We start from the raw sequence: 24325 nt of genomic DNA on the forward strand, positions 1-24325 counted from the left end.
AAAATGCACCAAGCAGTACTAAGGATGCTTGGTGCACGAAATTGTGATCACTATAACTTCGCACAACTAACCAGCAAGTGCACTGGGTCGTCCAAGTAATACCTTACGCGAGTAAGGGTCGATCCCACGGAGATTGGTGGTATGAAGCAAGCTATGGTCATCTTGTAAATCTCAGTCAGGCAGACTCAAATGTATAATGGTGATGAACGAAAATAACATAAAAGATAAGGATAGGGATACTTATGTATATCATTGGTGTAAGAGCTTCAGACAAGTGTATGAAGATGCCTTCCCTTCCGTCTCTCTGCTTTCCTACTGCCTTCATCCAATCCTTCTTACTCCTTTCCATGGCAAGCTCGTGTAGGGTTTCACTGTTGTCAGCAGCTACCTCCCATCCGCGCAGTGAAAGCTAATGCACACACTCTGTCACAGTGCTGCCAATCACCGGTTTGGTTCCCTCCCCTACCGGAATAGAATAACTCTTTTGCGTCTGTCACTAACGCCCAGTAGGTTACAGGTTTGAAGCACGTCACAGTCATTCAATCATTGAATCCTACTCAGAATACCACAGACAAGGTTTAGACCTTCCGGATTCTCTTGAATGCCGCCATCAGGTCCTGCCTATACCACGAAGATTCCGAAGAATCCAAGAGATATTCACTAAGCCTCAGATGCTTGTAGAACAAGAATGGTTGTCAGTCACCTTGTTCATGGGTGAGAATGGTGATGGGCGTCAATCATCACCTTCATCAAGTTGAAGAACAAGTGATATCTTGGTAAAAGAACAAGCGGAATTGAATAGAAGAACAATAGTAATTGCATTAATACTCGAGGTACAGCAGAGCTCCACACCTTAATCTATGGTGTGTAGAAACTCCACCGTTGAAAATACATAAGAACAAGGTCTAGGCATGGCCGTGAGGCCAGCCTCCCAATGATCTAAGAACTAGATGTCCAAAGATTCCTAGATGTCAAATACAATAGTAAAAGGTCCTACTTATAGAAACTAGTAGCCTAAGGTGTACAAAGATTAGTAAATGACATAAAAATCCACTTCCGGGCCCACTTGGTGTGTGCTTGGGCTGAGCAATGAAGCATTTTTCGTGTAGAGACTCTTCTTGGCGTTTAACTCCCGTTTTGGTGCCAGTTTGGGCGTTTAACTCCCATTCTTGTGCCAGTTTGGGCGTTTAACGCTGGGAATTCTGAGGGTGACTTTGAACACCGGTTTGGGCCATCAAATCTTGGGCAAAGTATGGACTATCATATATTGCTGGAAAGCCCAGGATGTCTACTTTCCAACGCCGTTGAGAGCGCGCCAATTGGGCTTCTGTAGCTCCAGAAAATCCACTTCGAGTGCAGGGAGGTCAGAATCCAACAGCATCTGCAGTCCTTTTCAGTCTCTGAATCAGATTTTTGCTCAGGTCCCTCAATTTCAGCCAGAAAATACCTGAAATCACAAAAAAACACACAAACTCATAGTAAAGTCCAGAAAAGTGAATTTTAATTAAAAACTAATAAAAATATAATAAAAACTAAACTAAAACTACTAAAAACATACTAAAAACAATGCCAAAAAGCATACAAATTATCCGCTCATCACAACACCAAACTTAAATTGTTGCTTGTCCCCAAGCAACTGAAAATCAAATAAGATAAAAAGAAGAGAATATACTATAGACTCCAAATTATCAATGAAACATAGCTCCAAATTAGATGAGCGGGACTAGTAGCTTTTTGCCTCCAAACAGTTTTGGCATCTCACTTTATCCTCTGAAATTCAGAATGATTGGCTTCTTTAGGAACTCAGAATCCAGATAGTGTTATTGATTCTCCTAGTTAAGTATGATGATTCTTGAACACAGCTACTTTTTGAGTCTTGGCTGTGGCCCAAAGCACTCTGTCTTCCAGTATTACCACCGGATACATACATGCCACAGACACATAATTGGGTGAACCTTTTCAGATTGTGACCCAGCTTTGCTAGAGTCCCCAATTAGAGGTGTCCAGGGTTCTTAAGCACACTCTTATTGCCTTGGATCACAACTTTATTTCTTTCTTTTTCTTTCTTTTTCTTTTTCTTCCCCTTTTTTTTTTCGTTTTTCTCCTTCTTTTTTTTTTTTTTTTTTGTGTTCACTGCTTTTTCTTGCTTCAAGAATCATTTTTTTATGATTTTTCAGATCCTCAGTAACATGTCTCCTTTTTCATCATTCTTTCAAGAGCCAACAACTTTAACATTCATGAACAACAAATTCAAAAGACATATGCACTGTTCAAGCATACATTCAGAGAACAAAAGTGTTGCCACCACATCAAACTAATTAAGCTAGTTTTAAAGATGAATTTGAAATCCTGTACTTCTTTTTCTTTTGTGATAAAAACAGTTTTCATTTAAGAAAGGTGATGGATTCATATTCACAGCTTTAAGGCATGGACACTAAGACACTAATGATCATAAGACACAAACATGGATAAACAGAAAGCACTAAAATTCGAAAAACAGAAAAACAAAGAACAAGGAGATTAAAGAACGGGTCCACCTTAGTGATGGCGGCTCTTTCTTTCTCTTGAAGATCCTATGGAGTGCTTGAGCTCCTCAATGTCTCTTCCTTGTCTTTGTTGCTCCTCTCTCATGATCCTTTGATCTTCTCCAATTTCATGGAGGAGGATGGCATGTTCTTGGTGCTCCACCCTTAGTTGTCCCATGTTAGAACTTAATTTTCCTAGGAGGTGTTAATTTGCTCCCAGTAGTCTTGTGGAGGAAAGTGCATCCCTTGAGGTATCTCAGGGATTTCTTGATGAGAGGGGTCTCTTGTTTGCTCTATCTTCTTCTTAGTGATGGGCTTGAGTCATGCCTTCTCAGTTGAACCGGCTTTGGATGCCATAAATGGTTATGGAAAAAACAAAAAGCAATGCTTTTACCACACCAAACTTAAAAGGTTTGCTCGTCCTCGAGCAAAAGAAGAAAGAAGAGAGTAGAAGAAGAAGAAATGGGGGAGAGGGAGATGGCTTTGTGGTTCGGCCAAAAAGGGGGAGAAGTGGTGGTTTATGAAGGATGGATGTGAGTGGTGAAGAGAAAGAGATGTTGAGGTGATTGGTGAATGGGTGAAGAAGAAGAGAGAGAGTGGCGGGGTTGGTGGGGATCCTGTGGGGTCCACAGATCCTGAGGTGTCAAGGAAAAGTCATTCCTGCACCAAATGGCATCAAAATCCACGTTTTGAGCCATTTCTGGCGTTAAACGCCGGGCTGGTGCCCATTTCTGGCGTTAACGCCAGGTTCTAGCCCTTTTCTGGCGTTTAACGCCAGTCTGGTGCCCCTTTCTGGCGTTAAACGCCCAGAATGGTGCCAGACTGGGCGTTAAACGCCCAACTGCTAGCCTCACTGGCGTTTAAACGCCAGTGAGTTCTTCCTCCAGGGTGTGCTATTTTTCTTCCTGTTTTTCATTCTGTTTTTGCTTTTTCAATGGATTTTGTGACTTCTTATGATCATCAACCTACAAAAAAGATAAAATAACAAAAGGAAATAGTTAATTATAAAACATTGGGTTGCCTCCCAACAAGCGCTTCTTTAATGTCATTAGCTTGACAGAGGACTCTCATGGAGCCTCACAATGATCAGAGCAATGTTGAAACCTCCCAACACCAAACTTAGAGTTTGAATGTGGGGGTTCAACACCAAATTTAGAGTTTGGTTGTGGCCTCCCAACACCAAACTTAGAGTTTGACTGTGGGGGCTCTATTTGTCTCTGATTTGAGGGAAGCTCTTCAAGCTTTCTCTCCATGGTGACAGAGGGATATCCTTGAGCCTTAAACACATAGGATTCTTCATTCACTTGAATGATCAGTTCACCTCCATCAACATCAATCACAGCCTTTGCTGTGGCTAGGAAGGGTCTGCCAAGGATGATGGATTCATCCATGCACTTCCCAGTCTCTAGGACTATGAAGTCAGTAGGGATGTAATGGTCTTCAATCTTCACCAAAACATTCTCTACAAGTCCATGAGCTTGTTTTCTTGAATTGTCTGCCATCTCTAATGAGATTCTTGCAGCTTGTACCTCAAAGATCCCTAATTTCTCCATTACAGAGAGGGGCATGAGGTTTACACTTGACCCTAAGTCACACAAGGCCTTCTTGAAGGTCATGGTGCCTATGGTACAAGGTATAGAAAACTTCCCAGGATCCTGCCTCTTTTGAGGCAGTTTCTGCCTAGACAAGTCATCCAGTTCTTTGGTGAGCAAAGGTGGTTCATCCTCCCAAGTCTCATTTCCAAATAACTTGTCATTTAGCTTCATGATTGCTTCAAGGTATTTAGCAACTTGCTCTTCAGTGACATACTCATCCTCTTCAGAGGAAGAATACTCATCAGAGCTCATGAATGGCAGAAGTAAGTCCAATGGAATCTCTATGGTCTCATTTTGAGCCTCAGATTCCCATTGTTCCTCATTGAGGAACTCAGAGGAGATTGGTGCACGCCCATTGGGGTCTTCCTCAATGGCGTCCACTTCCTCTCTTTCCTCTCCATATTCGGCCATGGTTATGGCTTTGCACTCTCCTTTTGGATTTTCTTCTGTATTACTTGGGAGAGTGCTAGGAGGGAGTTCAGAAATTTTCTTGCTCAGCTGTCCCACTTGTCCTTCCAAATTTCTGATGGAGGACCTTGTTTCATTCATGAAACTTTGGGTGGTTTTGATTAGATCAGAGACCATTGTTGCTAAGTCAGAAGTACTCTGCTTAGAACTCTCTATCTGTTGCTGAGAAGATGATGGAAAAGGCTTGTTATTGCCAGGCCTATTTCTTCCACCATTATTGTTGTTGAAACCTTGTTGAGGTCTCTCTTGATTCTTCCATGAGAAATTTGGGTGATTTCTCCATGAAGAACTATAGGTATTTCCATAGGGTTCTCCTAGGTAATTCACCTCTTCCATTGAAGGGTTCTCAGGATCATAAGCTTCTTCCTCAGATGAAGCCTCCTTAGTACTGCTTGGTGCATTTTGCATTCCAGACAGACTTTGAGAAATCAAATTGACTTGTTGAGTCAATATTTTATTCTGAGCCAAAATGGCGTTCAGAGTGTCAATCTCAAGAACTCCTTTCTTCTGACTAGTCCCATTGTTCACAGGATTCCTTTCAAAAGTGTACATGAATTGGTTATTTGCAACCATTTCAATTAGCTCTTGAGCCTCTGTAGGCGTCTTCTTCAGATGAAGAGATCCTCCAGCAGAGCTATCCAAGGACATCTTGGATAGTTCAGAGAGACCATCATAGAAAATACCTATGATGCTCCATTCAGAAAGCATGTCTGAAGGACATTTTCTGATTAATTGTTTGTATCTTTCCCAAGCTTCATAGAGGGATTCTCCATCCTTCTGTCTAAAGGTTTGGACTTCCACTCTAAGCTTACTCCATCTTTGTGGTGGAAAGAACTTTGCCAAGAAGGCATTGACTAGCTTTTCCCAAGAGTCCAGGCTTTCTTTAGGTTGAGAGTCCAACCATATTCTAGCTCTGTCTCTTACAGCAAAAGGGAATAGCATCAGTCTATAGACCTCAAGGTTAACCCCATTAGTCTTGACTGTGTCACAGATTTGCAAGAATTCAGCTAAGAACTGATGAGGATCTTCCATTGGAAGTCCATGGAACTTGCAATTCTGTTGCATTAGAGAAACTAATTGAGGCTTAAGCTCAAAGTTGTTTGCTCCAATGGCAGGGATAGAGATGCTTCTCCCATAGAAATTGGGAGTAGGTGCAGTAAAGTCACCCAGCACCTTCCTTGCATTGTTGGCATTGTTGTTGTTTTCGGCTGCCATGGGTTCTTCTTCTTTGAAGAATTCGGTTAGGTCCTCAATAAAGAGTTGTGCCTTAGCTTCTCTTAGCTTTCGCTTCAAGGTCCTTTCAGGTTCAGGGTCAGCTTCAACAAGAATGCCTTTGTCTTTGTTCCTGCTCATATGAAAGAGAAGAGAACAAGAAAATATGGAATCCTCTATGTCACAGTATAGAGATTCCTTGAGGTGTCAGAGGAAGAAAAATGGAAGACAGAAGTAGAAAATTCGAACTTATCAAAGAAGATGGAGTTCGAATTTTGCATTAAGGAATAGAGTTAGTCCAAAAATAGAAGGATGTGAGAAGAAGGGAAGTAATTTTCGAAAATTTAAGTAAAAGATTTTGAAAACATTTTGAAAAACACTTAATTGATTTTCGAAAACAAGAGTGAGAAAGAGATCATTAAAAATAATTTTAAAAAGATGTGATTGAAAAGATATGATTTGAAAACAATTTTAAAAGATATGATTTGAAAACAATTTTAAAAGATATGATTTTAAAAATTAATGACTTGCCTAACAAGAAAAGATATGATTCAAACATAAAACCTTCCTCAACAGAAAAGGCAAAAAATGTTCAATCAAATCATTAATTGTTAGTAAGTATCTTTGAAAAAGGAAAGAAATTGATTTTGAAAACATTTGATTGAAAAGATATGATTTGAAAAAGATTTGATTTTGAAAAACTTTGAAAACTTGAAAAAAAATTGATTTTGAAAACAAAATCTTCCCCCTTTGCCATCCTGGCGTTAAACGCCCAGAATGGTGCACATTCTGGCGTTTAACGCCCAAACTACTACCCTTTTGGGCGTTAAACGCCCAGCCAGGCACCCTGGCTGGCGTTTAAACGCCAGTCTGTCTTCTTCACTGGGCATTTTTGAATGCTCAGCTTTTTCTGTGTGATTCCTCTGTAGTATGTTCCGAATCTTCAATTCTCTGTATTATTGACTTGAAAAGACACAAATTAAAAATATTTTGGATTTTTAATAATGAGGATAATCAAAATGCAATTAAAATCAAATAACAATGCATGCAAGACACCAAACTTAGCAGTTTGTACACTACTGACACTAACAAAATGAGAATGCATATGAGAAACAACAAAACACTCAAGTCAATAGAATTCAAAGATCAAAACAAGAAAATCATCAAGAACAACTTGAAGATTAATTAAGACACATGCAAAAAATTCGAAAAATGCAAGAAGAACAGAAACATGCAATTAACACCAAACTTAAGATGAGACTCTAGACTCAAACAAGAAATATTTTTGGATTTTATGATTTTGTAATTTTTTTTTTTTTGTGCTTTTTCGAAAATTAAGTGAAAAGGAAAATAAAGGTATCAAAATTCTTAATGAGAATTCCAGGAATCATGCAATGTTAGTCTAAAGCTTTAGTCTAAAGGAATTAGACATGGCCGGCAAAGCTTCAGCAGGACATTGCATTCAAGAGCTAAATTGATGAGAATCAATCAGCTTTGGTGATGATAAGAACATCACCTTGAAACACTAGAATTCATTCTTAAGAACTTTGAAGAAAAATAATACCTAATCTAAGCAACAAGATGAACCGTCAGTTGTCCATACACAAGAACAATCCCCGGCAACGGCGCCAAAAACTTGGTGCACGAAATTGTGATCACTACAACTTCGCACAACTAACCAGCAAGTGCACTGGGTCGTCCAAGTAATACCTTACGCGAGTAAGGGTCGATCCCACGGAGATTGGTGGTATGAAGCAAGCTATGGTCATCTTGTAAATCTCAGTCAGGCAGACTCAAATGTATAATGGTGATGAACGAAAATAACAAAAGATAAGGATAGGGATACTTATGTATATCATTGGTGTAAGAGCTTCAGACAAGTGTATGAAGATGCCTTCCCTTCCGTCTCTCTGCTTTCCTACTGCCTTCATCCAATCCTTCTTACTCCTTTCCATGGCAAGCTCGTGTAGGGTTTCACTGTTGTCAGCAGCTACCTCCCATCCGCGCAGTGAAAGCTAATGCACACACTCTGTCACAGTGCTGCCAATCACCGGTTTGGTTCCCTCCCCTACCGGAATAGAATAACTCTTTTGCGTCTGTCACTAACGCCCAGTAGGTTACAGGTTTGAAGCACGTCACAGTCATTCAATCATTGAATCCTACTCAGAATACCACAGACAAGGTTTAGACCTTCCGGATTCTCTTGAATGCCGCCATCAGGTCCTGCCTATACCACGAAGATTCCGAAGAATCCAAGAGATATTCACTAAGCCTCAGATGCTTGTAGAACAAGAATGGTTGTCAGTCACCTTGTTCATGGGTGAGAATGGTGATGGGCGTCAATCATCACCTTCATCAAGTTGAAGAACAAGTGATATCTTGGTAAAAGAACAAGCGGAATTGAATAGAAGAACAATAGTAATTGCATTAATACTCGAGGTACAGCAGAGCTCCACACCTTAATCTATGGTGTGTAGAAACTCCACCGTTGAAAATACATAAGAACAAGGTCTAGGCATGGCCGTGAGGCCAGCCTCCCAATGATCTAAGAACTAGATGTCCAAAGATTCCTAGATGTCAAATACAATAGTAAAAGGTCCTACTTATAGAAACTAGTAGCCTAAGGTGTACAAAGATGAGTAAATGACATAAAAATCCACTTCCGGGCCCACTTGGTGTGTGCTTGGGCTGAGCAATGAAGCATTTTTCGTGTAGAGACTCTTCTTGGCGTTTAACTCCCGTTTTGGTGCCAGTTTGGGCGTTTAACTCCCATTCTTGTGCCAGTTTGGGCGTTTAACGCTGGGAATTCTGAGGGTGACTTTGAACGCCGGTTTGGGCCATCAAATCTTGGGCAAAGTATGGACTATCATATATTGCTGGAAAGCCCAGGATGTCTACTTTCCAACGCCGTTGAGAGCGCGCCAATTGGACTTTTGTAGCTCCAGAAAATCCACTTCGAGTGCAGGGAGGTCAGAATCCAACAGCATCTGCAGTCCTTTTCAGTCTCTGAATCAGATTTTTGCTCAGGTCCCTCAATTTCAGCCAGAAAATACCTGAAATCACAGAAAAACACACAAACTCATAGTAAAGTCCAGAAAAGTGAATTTTAATTAAAAACTAATAAAAATATAATAAAAACTAAACTAAAACTACTAAAAACATACTAAAAACAATGCCAAAAAGCATACAAATTATCCGCTCATCAATGCTTCATCTGAAGAAGAAGCTTATGATCCTGAGAACCCTTCAATGGAAGAGGTGAATTACCTAGGAGAACCCTATGGAAACACCTATAATTCTTCATGGAGAAATCACCCAAATTTCTCATGGAAGAATCAAGAGAAACCTCAACAAGGTTTCAACAACAATAATAGTGGAAGAAACAGGTTTAGCAATGGCAAGCCTTTTCCATCATCTTCTCAGCAACAGACAGAGAATTCTAAGCAGAACCCCTCTGACTTAGCAACCATGGTCTCTGATCTAATCAAAACCACTCAAAGTTTCATGACTGAAACAAGGTCCTCCATTAGAAATTTGGAGACACAAGTGGGACAGCTGAGCAAGAAAATTACTGAACTCCCTCCTAGTACTCTCCCAAGCAACACAGAAGAAAATCCAAAAGGAGAGTGCAAGGCCATCAACATGGCCGAATTTGGAGAGGAAGGAGAGGAAGTGAACGCCACTGAGGAAGACCTCAGTGGGCATGCACTGACCTCCAATGAGTTCCCCAAAGAGGAACCATGGGAATCTGAGGCTCAAAATGAGACCATAGAGATTCCATTGGACTTACTTCTGCCATTCATGAGCTCTGATGAGTATTCTTCCTCTGAAGAGGATGAGTATGTCACTGAAGAGCAAGTTGCTAAATACTTTGGAGCAATCATGAAGCTAAATGACAAGTTATTTGGAAATGAGACTTGGGAGGATGAACCTCCTTTGCTCACCAAAGAACTAGATGACTTGTCTAGGCAGAAATTGCCTCAAAAGAGACAAGATCCTGGGAAGTTTTCCATACCTTGTACCATAGGCACCATGACCTTCAAGAAGGCTCTGTGTGACTTAGGGTCAAGTGTAAACCTCATGCCTCTCTCTGTAATGGAGAAGCTAGGGATCTTTGAGGTGCAAGCTGCAAGAATCTCACTAGAGATGGCAGACAACTCAAGAAAACAAGCTTATGGACTTGTAGAGGATGTTTTGGTGAAGATTGAAGACCATTACATCCCTGCTGATTTCATAGTCCTAGAGACTGGGAAGTGCATGGATGAAACCATCATCCTTGGCAGACCCTTCCTAGCCACAGCCAAGGCTGTGATTGATGTTGATAGAGGTGAACTGGTCATTCAAGTGAATGAAGAATCCTTTGTGTTTAAGGCTCAAGGATACCCCTCTGTCACCATGGAGAGGAAGCATGAAGAGCTTCTCTCAAATCAGAGTCAAGCAGAGCCCCCACAGTCAAACTCTAAGTTTGGTGTTGGGAGGCCACAACCAAACTCTAAGTTTGGTGTTGAACCCCCACATTCAAACTCTAAGTTTGGTGTTGGGAGGTTCCAACAATACTCTGAGTATCTGTGAGGCTCCATGAGAGCCCACTGTCAAGCTACTGACATTAAAGAAGCGCTTGTTGGGAGGCAACCCAATGTTATACTTTTATCTATTTTCTTTTGCTATTTTATTTTATTTTGTAGGTTGATGATCATGAGAAGTCACATAATCAATTGAAAAAGCAAAAACAGAATGAAAAACAGGAAGAAAAATAGCACACCCTGGAGGAAGGCCTTGCTGGCGTTTAAACGCCAGTAAGAGTAGCAGTTGGGCGTTTAACGCCAGAAAGGGGCACCAGACTGGCGTTAAACGCCAGGAAAGGGCAAGAACCTGGCGTTAAACGCCAGAAATGGGCACCAGCCCGGCGTTTAATGCCAGGATTGGCTCAAAACACGTTTTTGCATGCCATTTGGTGCAGGGATGACTTTTCCTTGACACCTAAGGATCCGTGGACCTCACAGGATCCCCACCAACCCCACCACTCTCTCTTTTCTTCACCACTCACCTCCATCCTTCATAAAACCCCACCTACCTCACCATTCAAATTCACACCACTTCTCCCCCTCTTTGGCCGAACACAAAGCCATTCCCTTCTTCCTCATTTCTTCTTCTTCTACTCTCTTCTTTCTTCTTTTGCTCGAGGACGAGCAAACCTTTTAAGTTTGGTGTGGTAAAAGCATTGCTTTTTGTTTTTCCATAACCATTTATGGCATCCAAGGCCGGAGAAACCTCTAGAAAGAGGAAAGGGAAGGCAAAAGCTTTCACCTCCGAGTCATGAGAGATGGAGAGATTCATCTCAAGGGTGCATCAAGACCACTTCTATGAAGTTGTGGCCATGAAGAAGGGTCAACTTTTGATCAAAAGGTTGGACCAAGTCCTCATAGATATCTGTGAAGAGGACGCCCAATGGAAGAGAAATTCAAGAGGGAAGCCGGTTCAACTGAGAAGGCATGACCTCAAGCCCATCACTAAGAAAAGGATGGAGCAAACAAGAGATCCTCCTCCTCATAAAGTCCCTAAGATGCCTCAAGGGATGCACTTTCCTCCACAAAACTATTGGGAGCAAATCAACACCTCCCTAGGAGAATTGAGTTCCAACATGGGACAACTAAGGGTGGAGCACCAAGAACACTCCATTCTCCTCCATGAAATTAGAGAAGATCAAAGAATCATGAGAGAGGAGCAACAAAGGCAAGGAAGAGATATTAAGGAGCTCAAGCACTCCATAAGACCTTCAAAAGGAAGAACAAGCCGCCATCACTAAGGTGGACCCGTTCTTTAATCTCCTTGTTCTTTATTTTTCTATTTTTCGAAAATCATGCTTATGTTTATCCATCTTTGTGTCTTATGATCATTAGTGTCTTAGTGTCTATGCCTTAAAGTTATGAATGTCCTATGAATCCATCACCTTTCTTAAAAGAAAACTGTTTTTATCACAAAAGAACAAGAAGTACAGGATTTCAAATTCATCTTTAAAACTAGCTTAATTAGTTTGATGTGGTGACAATACTTTTTATTTTCTGAATGTATGCTTGAACAGTGCATATGTCTTTTGAATTTGTTGTTCATGAATGTTAAAATTGTTGGCTCTTGAAAGAATGATGAAAAAGGAGACATGTTACTGAGGATCTGAAAAATCATAAAAATGATTCTTGAAGCAAGAAAAAGCAGTGAATACAAAAAAAAAAAGAGAAAGAGAAAAATGAAAAAGAAAAAAAAGGGGGAGAAAGAAAAAGAAAAGAAAAAGAAAGAAATAAAGTTGTGATCCAAGGCAAAAAGAGTGTGCTTAAGAACCCTGGACACCTCTAATTGGGGACTCTAGCAAAGCTGAGTCACAATCTGAAAAGGTTCACCCAATTATGTGTCTGTGGCATGTATGTATCCGGTGGTAATACTGGAAGACAGAGTGCTTTGAGCCACGGCCAAGACTCATAAAGTAGCTGTGTTCAAGAATCATCATACTTAACTAAGAGAATCAATAACACTATCTGGATTCTGAGTTCCTAAAGAAGCCAATCATTCTGAATTTCAAGGGATAAAGTGAGATGCCAAAACTGTTCGGAGGCAAAAAGCTACTAGTCCCGCTCATCTAATTTGGAGCTAAGTTTCATTGATAATTTGGAGTCTATAGTATATTCTCTTCTTTTTATCTTATTTGATTTTCAGTTGCTTGAGGACAAGCAACAATTTAAGTTTGGTGTTGTGATGAGCGGATAATTTATACGCTTTTTGGCATTATTTTTAGTATGTTTTTAGTAGTTTTAGTTGAGTTTTTAGTATATTTTTATTAGTTTTTAGTTAAAATTCACTTTTCTGGACTTTACTATGAGTTTGTGTGTTTTTCTGTGTTTTCAGGTATTTTCTGGCTGAAATTGAGGGACCTGAGCAAAAATCTGATCCAGAGACTGAAAAGGACTGCAGATGCTGTTGGATTCTGACCTCCCTGCACTCGAAGTGGATTTTCTGGAGCTACAAAAGCCCAATTGGCGCGCTCTCAACGGCGTTGGAAAGTATACATCCTGGGCTTTCCAGCAATATATGATAGTCCATACTTTGCCCAAGATTTGATGGCCCAAACCGGCGTTCAAAGTCACCCTCAGAAATCCCAGCGTTAAACGCCGGAACTGGCACCTAAATGGGAGTTAAACGCCCAAACTGGCATAAAAGCTGGCGTTTAACTCCAAGAAGAGTCTCTACACGAAAATGCTTCATTGCTCAGCCCAAGCACACACCAAGTGGGCCCGGAAGTGGATTTTTATGTCATTTACTCATCTCTGTACACCCTAAGCTACTAGTTCCCTATAAGTAGGACCTTTTACTATTGTATTTTTCATCTTTGGACATCTAGTTCTTAGATCATTTGGGGGCTGGCCTCATGGCCATTCCTAGACCTTGTTCTTATGTATTTTCAACGGTGGAGTTTCTACACACCATAGATTAAGGTGTGGAGCTCTGCTGTACCTCGAGTATTAATGCAATTACTATTGTTCTTCTATTCAATTCCGCTTGTTCTTTGTCCAAGATATCACTTGTTCTTCAACTTGATGAATGTGATGATCCGTGACACTCATCATCATTCTCACTCATGAACAAAGTGACTGACAACCACTCTTGTTCTACAAGCATACGAGGCTCTAGTGTTTATCTCTTGGATTCTTTAACCGGAATCTTCGTGGTATAGGCGAGAACTGATGGTAGCATTCAAGAGAATCCGGAAGGTCTAACCTTGTCTGTGGTATTCTGAGTAGGATTCAATGATTGAATGACTGTGACGTGCTTCAAACTCCTAGCAGGCGGGGCGTTAGTGACAGACGCAAAAGAATCGCTGGATTCTATTCCGGCCTGACCGAGAACCGACAGCTGATTAGTCATATGCTGTGACAGAGCATAGGAACATTTTCACTGAGAGGATGGGAGGTAGCCACTGACAACGGTGAAACCCTTGCATAAGCTTGCCATGGAAAGGAGTAAGAAGGATTGGATGAAGACAGTAGGAAAGCAGAGAGACGGAAGGGAAGGCATCTTCATACGCTTATCTGAAGCTCTCACCAATGATATACATAAGTATCTCTATCTTTATCTTTATGTTTTATTCATCATCTATACCCATTTGAGTCTGCCTGACTGAGATTTACAAGGTGACCATAGCTTGCTTCATACCAACAATCTCCGTGGGATCGACCCTTACTCGCGTAAGGTTTATTACTTGGACGACCCAGTGCACTTGCTGGTTAGTTGTGCAAAGTTGTGTAGTGATCACAATTTCGCGCACCAGACTCCCTTCTTGGGGATAACTTGGACAGGGCTCACCTAGGGGCTATCAGAAATAGGATAAATAATCCCAGCCTCTAGTAACTTAGTGACCTCTTTCTGCACCACCTCCTTCATGGCTGGATTAAGCCGCCTCTGTGGTTGAACCACTGGCTTAGCATCATCCTCTAATAGGATCTTGTGCATGCATCTGGCTGGGCTAATGCCCTTAAGATCACTTATGGACCACCCAAGAGCTGTCTTGTGTGTCCTTAGCACCTGAATTAGTGCTTGCTCTTCCTGTGGCTCTAAAGTAGAGCCTATGATTACCAGAAAAGTGTCATCTTCTCCCAGAAATGCATATTTCAAGGATGGTGGTAGTGGTTTGAGCTCGGGCTTAGGAGGCTTCTCCTCTTCCTGAGGAGTTTTCAGAGGTTCTTCTATTTTCTCTGGTTCCTCAAGATCAGGCTAAACATCTTTAAAAATGTCCTCTAGCTCTGATTCGAGACTTTCAGTCATATTGACCTCTTCCACCAGGGAGTCAATACTATCCATGCTCATGCAGTCTTTTGATGTGTTTGGATGCTGCATAGTTTTGACAGCATTCAACTTAAACTCATCGTCATTGACTCTCAAGGTTACCTCCTCTTTTTGAATGTCAATGAGAGTTCGTCTAGTTGCTAGGAAAGGTCTTCCTAGAATGAGAGTTGCACTCTTGTGTTCCTCAATTTCCAGCACTACAAAGTCAGTGGGAAAGGAAAATGGCCCAACCTTGACAATCATGTCCTCAATTACGCCTGATGGCATTTTAATAGAGCCATCAGCAAGTTGGAGACATATTCGGGTTGGTTTGACTTCTTCAGTCAAACCCAGCTTTCTGATAGTGGATGCAGGTATCAGGTTGATACTTGCACCAAGATCACACAGAGCCGTCTTGGTACTAGCACCTTCTAATGTGCATGGTATCATAAAGCTTCCGGGATCCTTAAGCTTCTCTGGTAAGCTTTTCAGAATGACTACACTGCATTCTTCAATGAGGAAAACTTTTTCAGTTTCTCTCCAATCCTTCTTATGACTTAAGATCTCTTTCATGAACTTAGCATAAGAGGGTATTTGCTTAAGTGCCTCTACAAACGGAATCTTTATGTCAAGAGTCCTAAGATACTCTGCAAAGCGGGCAAATTATTTATCCTGCTCTACTTGGCAGAGTTTCTGAGGATAAGGCATCTTGGCTTTGTATTCTTCAACCTTAGTTGCTGCAGGTTTATTACCTATAGAAGTGGTTGGAGAAGCCTGCTTAAGGGGGTTGTTATCAGCACTTGCAGGTGTCTGATCCTTCATTGACGTTTGAATGCAAGAACTGGGTGCTTTTGGGCATTTAACGCCAGGTTGCTGCCTTATTCTGGCGTTTGAATGCCAGAATTGGCTGCTGAATGGGCGTTTAACGCCTGGTTGCTGCCCTTTTCTGGTGTTTGAATGCCAGAATCATTCCTCTCTGGGCTCTTACTCTCCTCAGAGGGATTTTGGACAGTGAATTTGTTATCCTCTGTCAGATGTTCCTTTCTTGGCTTCCTGCTGCTTTGAGTTGAGGCATTTAATGTCTTTCCACTCCTTAAATGAACAGCTTGGCATTCTTCTGTTATCTGTTTAGATAACTGCTGTTTTGTCTGATTCAATTATTTTTTTACATTCTGGTTAGCATCTTTGGTCTCTTGTAGCATCTCTTTAATTTCTGCTAACTATTTTGTTATAGAAAATAATTGCTGATTGAATTTAGCAACTTGTTCTGGGGGACTAAGTTTAGTGGATACTGTTTTAGCCTCTTCTTTCATGGAGGACTCACTACTTAAATACAGATGTTGATTTCTAGCAACCGTATCTATGAGCTCTTGAGCCTCTTCAATTGTCTTTATCATGTGTATAGATCCACCAGCTGAGTGGTCTAGAGATATTTGGGCCTTTTCTGTAAGCTCGTAGTAGAAGATGTCTAACTGCATCCACTCTGAAAATATTTCAGAGGGGCATTTCCTTAGCATCTTTCTGTATCTCTCCCAGGCATCATAAAGGGATTTACTATCCTCTTGTTTAAAGCTTTGGATGTCCAGTCTTAGCTGTGTCATCCTTTTGGGGGGGGGGGAATATTGATTCAGGAATTTGGTTGATAACTATTTCCATGTTCTTATGCTGGCTTTGGGTTGGTTGTTTAACCACCTCTTAGCTTGGTCTTTTATAGCAAATGAAAATAGCAATAATCTGTAGACATCCTGATCCACTTTCTTATCATGTATTGTGTCAGCAATTTGTAATAACTGTGCCAGAAACTCAGTAGGTTCTTCCTGTGGAAAACTGGAATACTGGCAAGTTTGCTGTACCATGATAATGAGCTGAGGATTTAACTCAAAACTACTGGCTCTGATGGAGGGTATACAGATACTACTTCCATATGAAGCAGTAGTGGGGTTGGCATAAGACCCCAGAGTCCTTCTGGACTGTTCATTTCCGCTTAGGTCCATGATGGAGAAAGGGAGGTGATTTGAATTGTAAATAAATAATAAATATTTTTAAATTTTGTTTTTTTTGAATACCAAAGTAAAAAAAATAAAATAAAATAAATAAAAAATTTGAATGTAAGTTTCAAAAATTAAGAGGAGAGAAAAAGTGGTTAGATAATTTTGAAAAAGATGTATCCTAAAATTAAAGATACTAGAAGATCAACACTTGTAAGAGAATAAAAGAAAAAGATTTGAAAAAAAATATGATTTAAAATTTTAAAGGTTGAAATTTCCTTAACTAGAAAACACCAAACTTAAAATTTTTCAATCAAACTAATAAAATTGGAACAAGTAGTTTGAAAATTTAAACAGAAAAAAGAATTTTGAAAAATTTTTATAAAAGATTTTCGAAAAATATAGAAAGAAAATTGAAAAAGACTTTATTTTGAAAAAGATTTAAAAATATAAAATTTTAAAAATTGAAATCTTGACTTGACTAACAAGAAACTACAAAATTTTAAAAATTTTGACCAAGTCAACCTAATGAGTTCGAAAATGATGAGTAAATAAAGGAAAAGATATATTTTTTTAATTTAATGAGGAAAGAGAAAAACAGTAAAATGACACCAAACTTAGAATTTTTAGATCAAAACAAAGAAACAACAAGAAAACTTTGAATGCTAAGATGAACACCAAGAACTAATTTTGAAAATTTTTAAGAAAACAAAAACACAAAGGACACCAAACTTAAAATATGAAACTAGACTCAAACAGAAAACTCTAAACCAACAAAAACAAATTATTCCTAATCTATGCAACAAGATGAACCGTCAGTTGTCCAAACTCGAACAATCCCGGCAACGGCGCCAAAAATTTGGTGCACGAAATTTTGATCACACTTTTCACAACTCCGCACAACTAACCAGCAAGTGCACTGGGTCATCCAAGTAATACCTTACCTGAGTAAGGGTCGATCCCACGGAGATTGTCGACTTGAAGCAAGTTATGGTTATCTTATAACTCTTAGTTAGGAGATTAATGATAAAAAGGATTTTGTTGCAAAAAGTAAAAGAGCATGAAATGAATGATACTTGTTATTCAATAATGGAGAACATGTTGAGGTTTCAGAGATACTCTGTCTTCTGAATCTCTGCTTTTCTATTGTCTTCCTCTCTCAAATGCGCAAAGCTCCTTCTATGGCAGGCTGTATGTTGGTGGATCACCATTGTCAATGGTTACCATCTGTCCTCTCAGTGAAAATGGTCCAGGTATGGTTTCTGTACGGATAATCATCTGTTGGTTCTCATTTGTGTCAGAATAGGATCTCTTTATCCTTTTGCACACTATCACTGCGCCCAACATTCGTGAGTTTGAAATGCGTCATAGTCATCCCTTCCCAGATCCTACTCGGAATACCACAGACAAGGTTTAGACTTTCTAGATCTCAGGAATGCTGCCAATTGGTTCTAGCCTCTACCACAAAGGTTCTAATCTTACAGATTCGAATGCTCTGTTGTCAGGAGAGGCAAGTCAAACTCGTGGATCAGAAACCCAAGAGATACGCGCTCAAGCTGTCGCTCAATAACTACGTTGAGCTCAGATGGAACGGAAGTGGTTGTCAAGCACGTGTTTATAAGTTTGAGAATGATGATGATTGTCACGGATCATCACATTCATCCTATTGAAGTACGAGTGAGTATCTTAGAACGGAAGCAAGTGTGATTGGATAGAAAACAGTAGTAATTGCATTAATTCATTTAAACACAGCAGAGCTCCTCACCCCCAGCTATGGAGTTTAGAGGCTCATGCCGTAGAAGATACAATATGAAATGTAAAAAATATCATAAGTCCTGAATGAATCTCTAAAAGTAGTTTTTATATTAAACTAGTAATCTAGGTTTACAAAAAATGAGTAACTAAGTGCAGATAGTGTAGAAATCTACTTCTGGGGTCCACTTGGTGAGTGTTTGGGCTGATCCTTAAAGCTTTCACGTGCATAGGCCATTCTTGGAGTTAAACACCAGCTTTGGTGGCAGTTTGGACGTTTAACTCCAGTTCTAGTGCCAGTTCAGGCGTTTTACGCCAGAAAAAGGTTTCTGGCTGGCGTTTGGACGCCAGTTTGGGCCATCAAATCTCGGGCAAAGTATGGACTATTATATATTGCTGGAAAGCCCAAGATGTTTAATTTCCAAAGCAATTGAGAGTGCTCCAATTTGACTTCTATAGCTCCAGAAAATCCATTTTGAGTGCAGGAGGGTCAGAATCCAACAGCACATGCAGTCCTTTTTCAGCCTCTGAATAAGATTTTTGCTCAGGTCCCTCAATTTCAGCCAGAAAATACCTGAAATTACAGAAAAACACACAAACCCATAGTGAATTCCAAAAATGTGATTTTTTAATAAAAATTAATAAAAACATAACAAAAAATGAATAAAACATGCTAAAAACTATATGAAAACACTACCAAAAAGCGTATAAAATATCCGCTCATCATTTCCCAAACTCAGTAAGGACAACGAAGGAGCTTGAGTTGCTACAGCTAAAGCAGGGTCCTATGTCAGTGGCAGAATACACCAATCGATTTGAGGAATCATGTCAGTTCTCTAGGATTTGTCAGGGTGCTCTGGGAGATTTTAAAGAATGAAAATGCATAAAATATGAAGGAGGACTCCGGAGTGATATTTTGAGTTCAGTGGGCCCGATGGAGATCAGTGTTTTCTTGGAAATGGTAAACAAGAGTAGGGTTACAGAAGAATGTGAAAGAAGGCTGCTACGATAAAGAATGATAGCCGGGAATTGCACCAAAAGGAGCACAGCACTATCAGGGTTTCGCACTAAGGGGCCAAGAATTTAAGAGGAGAGGATACACACAACAATTTTTCCAAGGACGGAATAACTTCAGGACGAATGATGACCACCAAGGAAGTGGTAGAGAAAAACAGATAGTGGCTACTTCAGATGATTCAAATTGTTAGAAATATGGCTATCACCCAAATAGGTCGTGTCATTTTGGGTCGGACTTATGCTATAAGTGCGGTCTTTCGGGGCATACGTCCTGGAACTGTCCACAAAGAGAAACTCAAGATGCCGGTTGGACACGATGAGGTGAACATAATCGTGAACCCAAAAACTGAATTTTAATTACGTAATAGGATGTTAAAACATTACTTTTATTCATACCTAAGGCGAAAGTGACAACTTAGGATCGGAAATGCCAAACTTAGCACCAAACTTAAGAGTGTCACGTGGGATATTGCCATTAGAGCATTGTAAAGCTTAAGGAGATTTTAGTCGGTATGGGGTGAATGTCCAAATTTCTAGATAAAAATAAATCAGAGTGTGATAGCAGACGCGCGCAGATTGGGATGACCTGAGGACTACTATACGTTGAGTTAAAAAGGAGGATTACGCTCATGTACTCGTGTGGTGGATGAAATTTTCGAGGGCAAAAATTTTTATTAGGGGGGTAGCTAGGATGTAAAACCTGCGAATTAATAAATAATTAACCAATAAATTAATTATTATTTAAATAAATTAGAAAATTATATATAGTTTATTGAAGTAGAAATAATTAAAATATGAATTTTGACACTAATTCTAAAGATTTTGACCCAAAATTGGGCCAACAGACCGAACCAGTTGAACCCGACCCAAACTGGCCTAAGGCCCAACTTATAAAGCACCCGTACGAAGCCTTCTCCTTCATTTTACCCATGAGATGCACTGAAGAAATGGGAGCATCACATTTACAAACACTAACGTCTCTAAGAATTTCAATCGTCCATAACTTTCAATCTAGAGTTCTGATTGACGAGCCATTAGTGGCCACATGTTCGTGTCAGAATTCTGTTCAATTCTATCTGAACAAAGTGTTAAGAAATTAGAATTTCTCTCCCAGTTTTCCCTCTCCTCAATTTTGTGATTTTAGGATTTGGATATTGAGGAATTGAATGATTTTGATGGTTTAGGTGAACTCTAGCAGCGGATAATCACTGGGTTTTGTCTAATAGATCCATGGGTAAGGTAAGAAACTATTATACCCTTGTGAATCATTAAATTAGTGCGCTCTATAATGATTATAGTGATATTGTGTGAAATAGATTGGGCGATTTTGAATGAAATCCGGATAATTAGGCTTGAGAAATTGATGTTTGGAGGCTTCGAGCTTGTGAAAGGAGAGGTTTTTTAGGTGTTCCGAGCTTAAGGAGGAATCAGCCAAGGTATGATTTTGGTTTCTCGTTGTTAATGTTTAATATCACATGAAAAATTAGGCTAAAAGACCTTAAGATTGGAATGAACTGAATGAATTATTGATAGATTGTGTATATGGTATATGATGTGTGGTTCGGTTTTTGTAAATAATTTGCTATTGAAGTTAGTTGGTTTTGAGAAAAACTTTAATAATGAAATTGGTTTGATTTTGAAATAATTTGATACTAGGAATGATTTGAATGACTGAGAGGTGTTTGGTTGGGTGGTTGGGACCCTTGAAGGGTGGCAAAAGTCCAAGTTTTAGAGGAAATACTGCCGAAAATTTTATGAAAATAGGAGGCTTCCTCTGGAGTGGTTATTAAGAAAGATTTGGATTATTAAGGATTTTATAATTTGATTTTGAGTTATTAAGAAAAGGATTATGTTTTAAGTTTTCTTTATTTAGGAAAAACAAATGAATTATGTTTTGAGTATGAATTATTGATGAACGAAATGAGAGGTGTGATAATAAGGAATGAAGGATGATGAGAATTAATTTTTAAGTCTAATTGTTGAATGAATATGAATGAATTATAATAATAATGAGATATATGTGATCGGGTAAGAGGCAGTGGTGTTGTCCACTCGCTCCGGGTATATGTTGAGAAAGCTGAGTAAGAAACAGTGGCATTGGTCACTTGCTCCAGATAAGAGTTCGAAACTCCGGGTAAGATGTAAGAGTTGAGTTCTGTCGTTGCTTGCTTCAGGTTGAGAACTATAACACCACCTAGGTAAGAGGCAGGCTGAAGTTGTCCCCTGCTCCAGGTACGTGGGTAAGATGCAAGGGTTGCGGCATTATCCCACTTGTTTTATGTTTGGTGTTCTATCCATGGTTAGCTACTAGGACATGTTGGGTTGGCTGCATAATCGACAGATGAGCTCATCAACCATAGGACAGGCATACATCATATGCATTTGTTTGTTTTGCTTGAGTGTGCATTGTTTTGGTTTGCTCAACTGTTTAACTCTTCTTATCTGCAACTTGTTCTATTTGCTGTAATTGCACCTCTATCTGTGTTTTTCTTGCTTGAATTATATGTGTATGTCTTCTGAGAAACCCCTCTTAGCAGAGGTGTGAGGGGGTGTTGTTCTAGTGGGGATTAAGAGGATTGGAAGAGGCAGAAAGTGAAGTGTTAAGTTAAAGTTAGAATTAGAACTTGAAAACTTTAGATAACTTACTTAATTTCTGGTTTAGTTGGATCTATAAGCTGAAATCTGAGTGTCGGAGTTTTAGGAATGCTTTTAGATTTCCCGGGACCTTTTATATTAACTATGTGGCACTTTTACTATACTGAGAACCCCCGGTTCTCATTCCATACATATTTTTGTTGTTTTTCAGATACAGGTCGATAAACACCACGTTGAGCATCTGGAGACCTTCCTTACAAGTGAAGAACTATCTTTTGGACTATCATATTTTGTTTTAGGCTATGTATATATGTTTATAGAATCTTCGCATGTATATTTTGTATTTTATCCCTCCTTGAGGTTGGCTTAGAGAAACAGGTGCTTATTTTGTATTTTGAGTTTTATTTTGGGTTATATATATATATACTCTGGCCAGTCTTAGCTTCGCAGGTCATGTCTGGAGCTTGATATTTGTGTTTTGGAACTCTGATATATATATATATATATATATATATATATTATGTTTTCATCCTTCTTTTGGTCTTATCCATTCTGTTTTACGCTTATTCGTACGAGTGTGACGCGATTTTCTATTTTCGCTTTTGTTTAGGAGCTCTGCTAATGTTCATGGATTAATAAAAGCACTACTGTTCTATTCAATTCGTGTGTGACTTTATTCTAAGATGTATCTTCGTTCTTCAACCTTACGAATGAGATGATCCGTGACAATCATTCTCATTCTACATGGGTTCAGTGTGAGTCCTTGATCGGAGATTACTAAACCACAAGCTTGACTATACATCTCTTAGACAACTAATCCACGACTTCGTTGGAGACTTCTCAAGACATCATTTCAGCCGAGATATGGGGAGATTAGGATCTTTGTGGTAGAGGCTAGAACAAAAGGCATAGCACTCTCTGATTCGGAAGATTTGTCCTTATTTATGGCATTTTAAGTAGGATCATCAAGGGAATGGCAGGAGCTTCACCCTCATTCAAATTGTGCACACACTAAACCTGGCGTTCGGCCTAAGAGAGGAAGATTGGCGGCCATTAAACCGGCGTTGATCACTTACAGCCTATCATGGAAAGAATCACTCACAGTTGGAGAAGACAGTAGGAAAGGTTGATTCAGAAGAATAAAGCATCTTCGAAGCCTCAACCGTTCTCTTATCACTGGTTTCACTCAAATTACGTAATTTCATCCCTATTCTTGTTTTATGCGTTTCTCTCAACAAACTATCTTTTCTAATCACCTGACTAAGATCTACAAGGTGTCTATAGCTTGATTCAAACCAACAATAATCTCCGTGGGATCGACCCTGACTCACCTCAGGTATTACTTGGACGACCCAGTGCACTTGCTGGTTCAGTGGTGCGAGTTCTTATTTCGTGCACCAAGTTTTGGTGCCGTTGCCGGAGATTTTTCGAGTTTGATGTCCTTTGTGTGTTCTTTATTTCCTTTGAATTTTCAAATTTGTTCTTTGTGTTCTTTCTTGGTATTCAAGTTGTTCTTGTTTCTTTTCTTGTTTTGATCTTTAAATTTTTAAGTTTGGTGTCTTTTAGTGCTTTTCTCTTTCAACTTTCGAAAACTTAATGTGGTAGATCTAAAAATTTTAAGTTTGGTGTCTTTTGGTTGTTTTTCTCTTTCTTCATTAATTCAAAAAAAAAATAAAAAATATCTTTTCCATCTTTAATTAATATTTTCGAAAATTTCAAAAAAAATTCAAATTTTAATTTCAAATCATTATCTTATCTTATCTTAATTTCAAATTTCAAATCTTATCTTTTTAAAATTTTTTCAAATATTTTTTTAAATTTGATTCTTTCCTATCTTATCTTTCTTTTAAAATTTTAAAATTCAAATCTTTTTCAAATCTTTATCTTATCTTTTGTTATCTTTCATTAAATTTTAATCACTATCTCATCTTGTTTTAAATTTGAATTTCAAAATCAAATCTTTTTCAAAAATCAAATCTTTTTCAAAATTCAAAATTTAAGATTCAATCTTCAAAATCTTATCTTATCTTAATTCAATTTCAATTTTAAAAATTCAAATTTTAAAATTGAAAATTCAGAATTTAAATTTCAAATTTCAAAATCAAATCTTTCTTAATTAGTTACTTGTTTTCTCTTTTTTCTTTTTCAAAACTTCCTAACTAATTCCTCTCTCTCCTTTTTCGAAAACTACCTTCTAATTTTCAAATCCTTTTAATTAATTAAGCTTTTATTTTTTAATTTATTTAATAAATAAAACTAAAAACAAAAATAATTTAATTCTAGTTTCTCTTTACTTCTTTCTCCTACCTTTCTTGCACCATGAACCCAAATGAGAATGAACAGTTCAGAAGAACTTTGGGGT

General features: G+C 39.0%; 1 non-coding gene across 1 annotated transcript; it reads left to right on the forward strand.

Annotated features, from left to right (window-relative positions):
* The first annotated feature begins 5290 nt into the window (after positions 1–5290).
* On the forward strand, positions 5291–5398 carry LOC130932246 (small nucleolar RNA R71). Its single transcript, XR_009067405.1, has one exon. It is a non-coding gene; the product is annotated as a small nucleolar RNA R71 (small nucleolar RNA).
* The last annotated feature ends 18927 nt before the right edge of the window (positions 5399–24325 follow it).

Source organism: Arachis stenosperma, chromosome 5, assembly GCF_014773155.1.
Source record: "Arachis stenosperma cultivar V10309 chromosome 5, arast.V10309.gnm1.PFL2, whole genome shotgun sequence".
In the NCBI taxonomy this organism is placed as follows: Eukaryota; Viridiplantae; Streptophyta; class Magnoliopsida; order Fabales; family Fabaceae; genus Arachis; species Arachis stenosperma.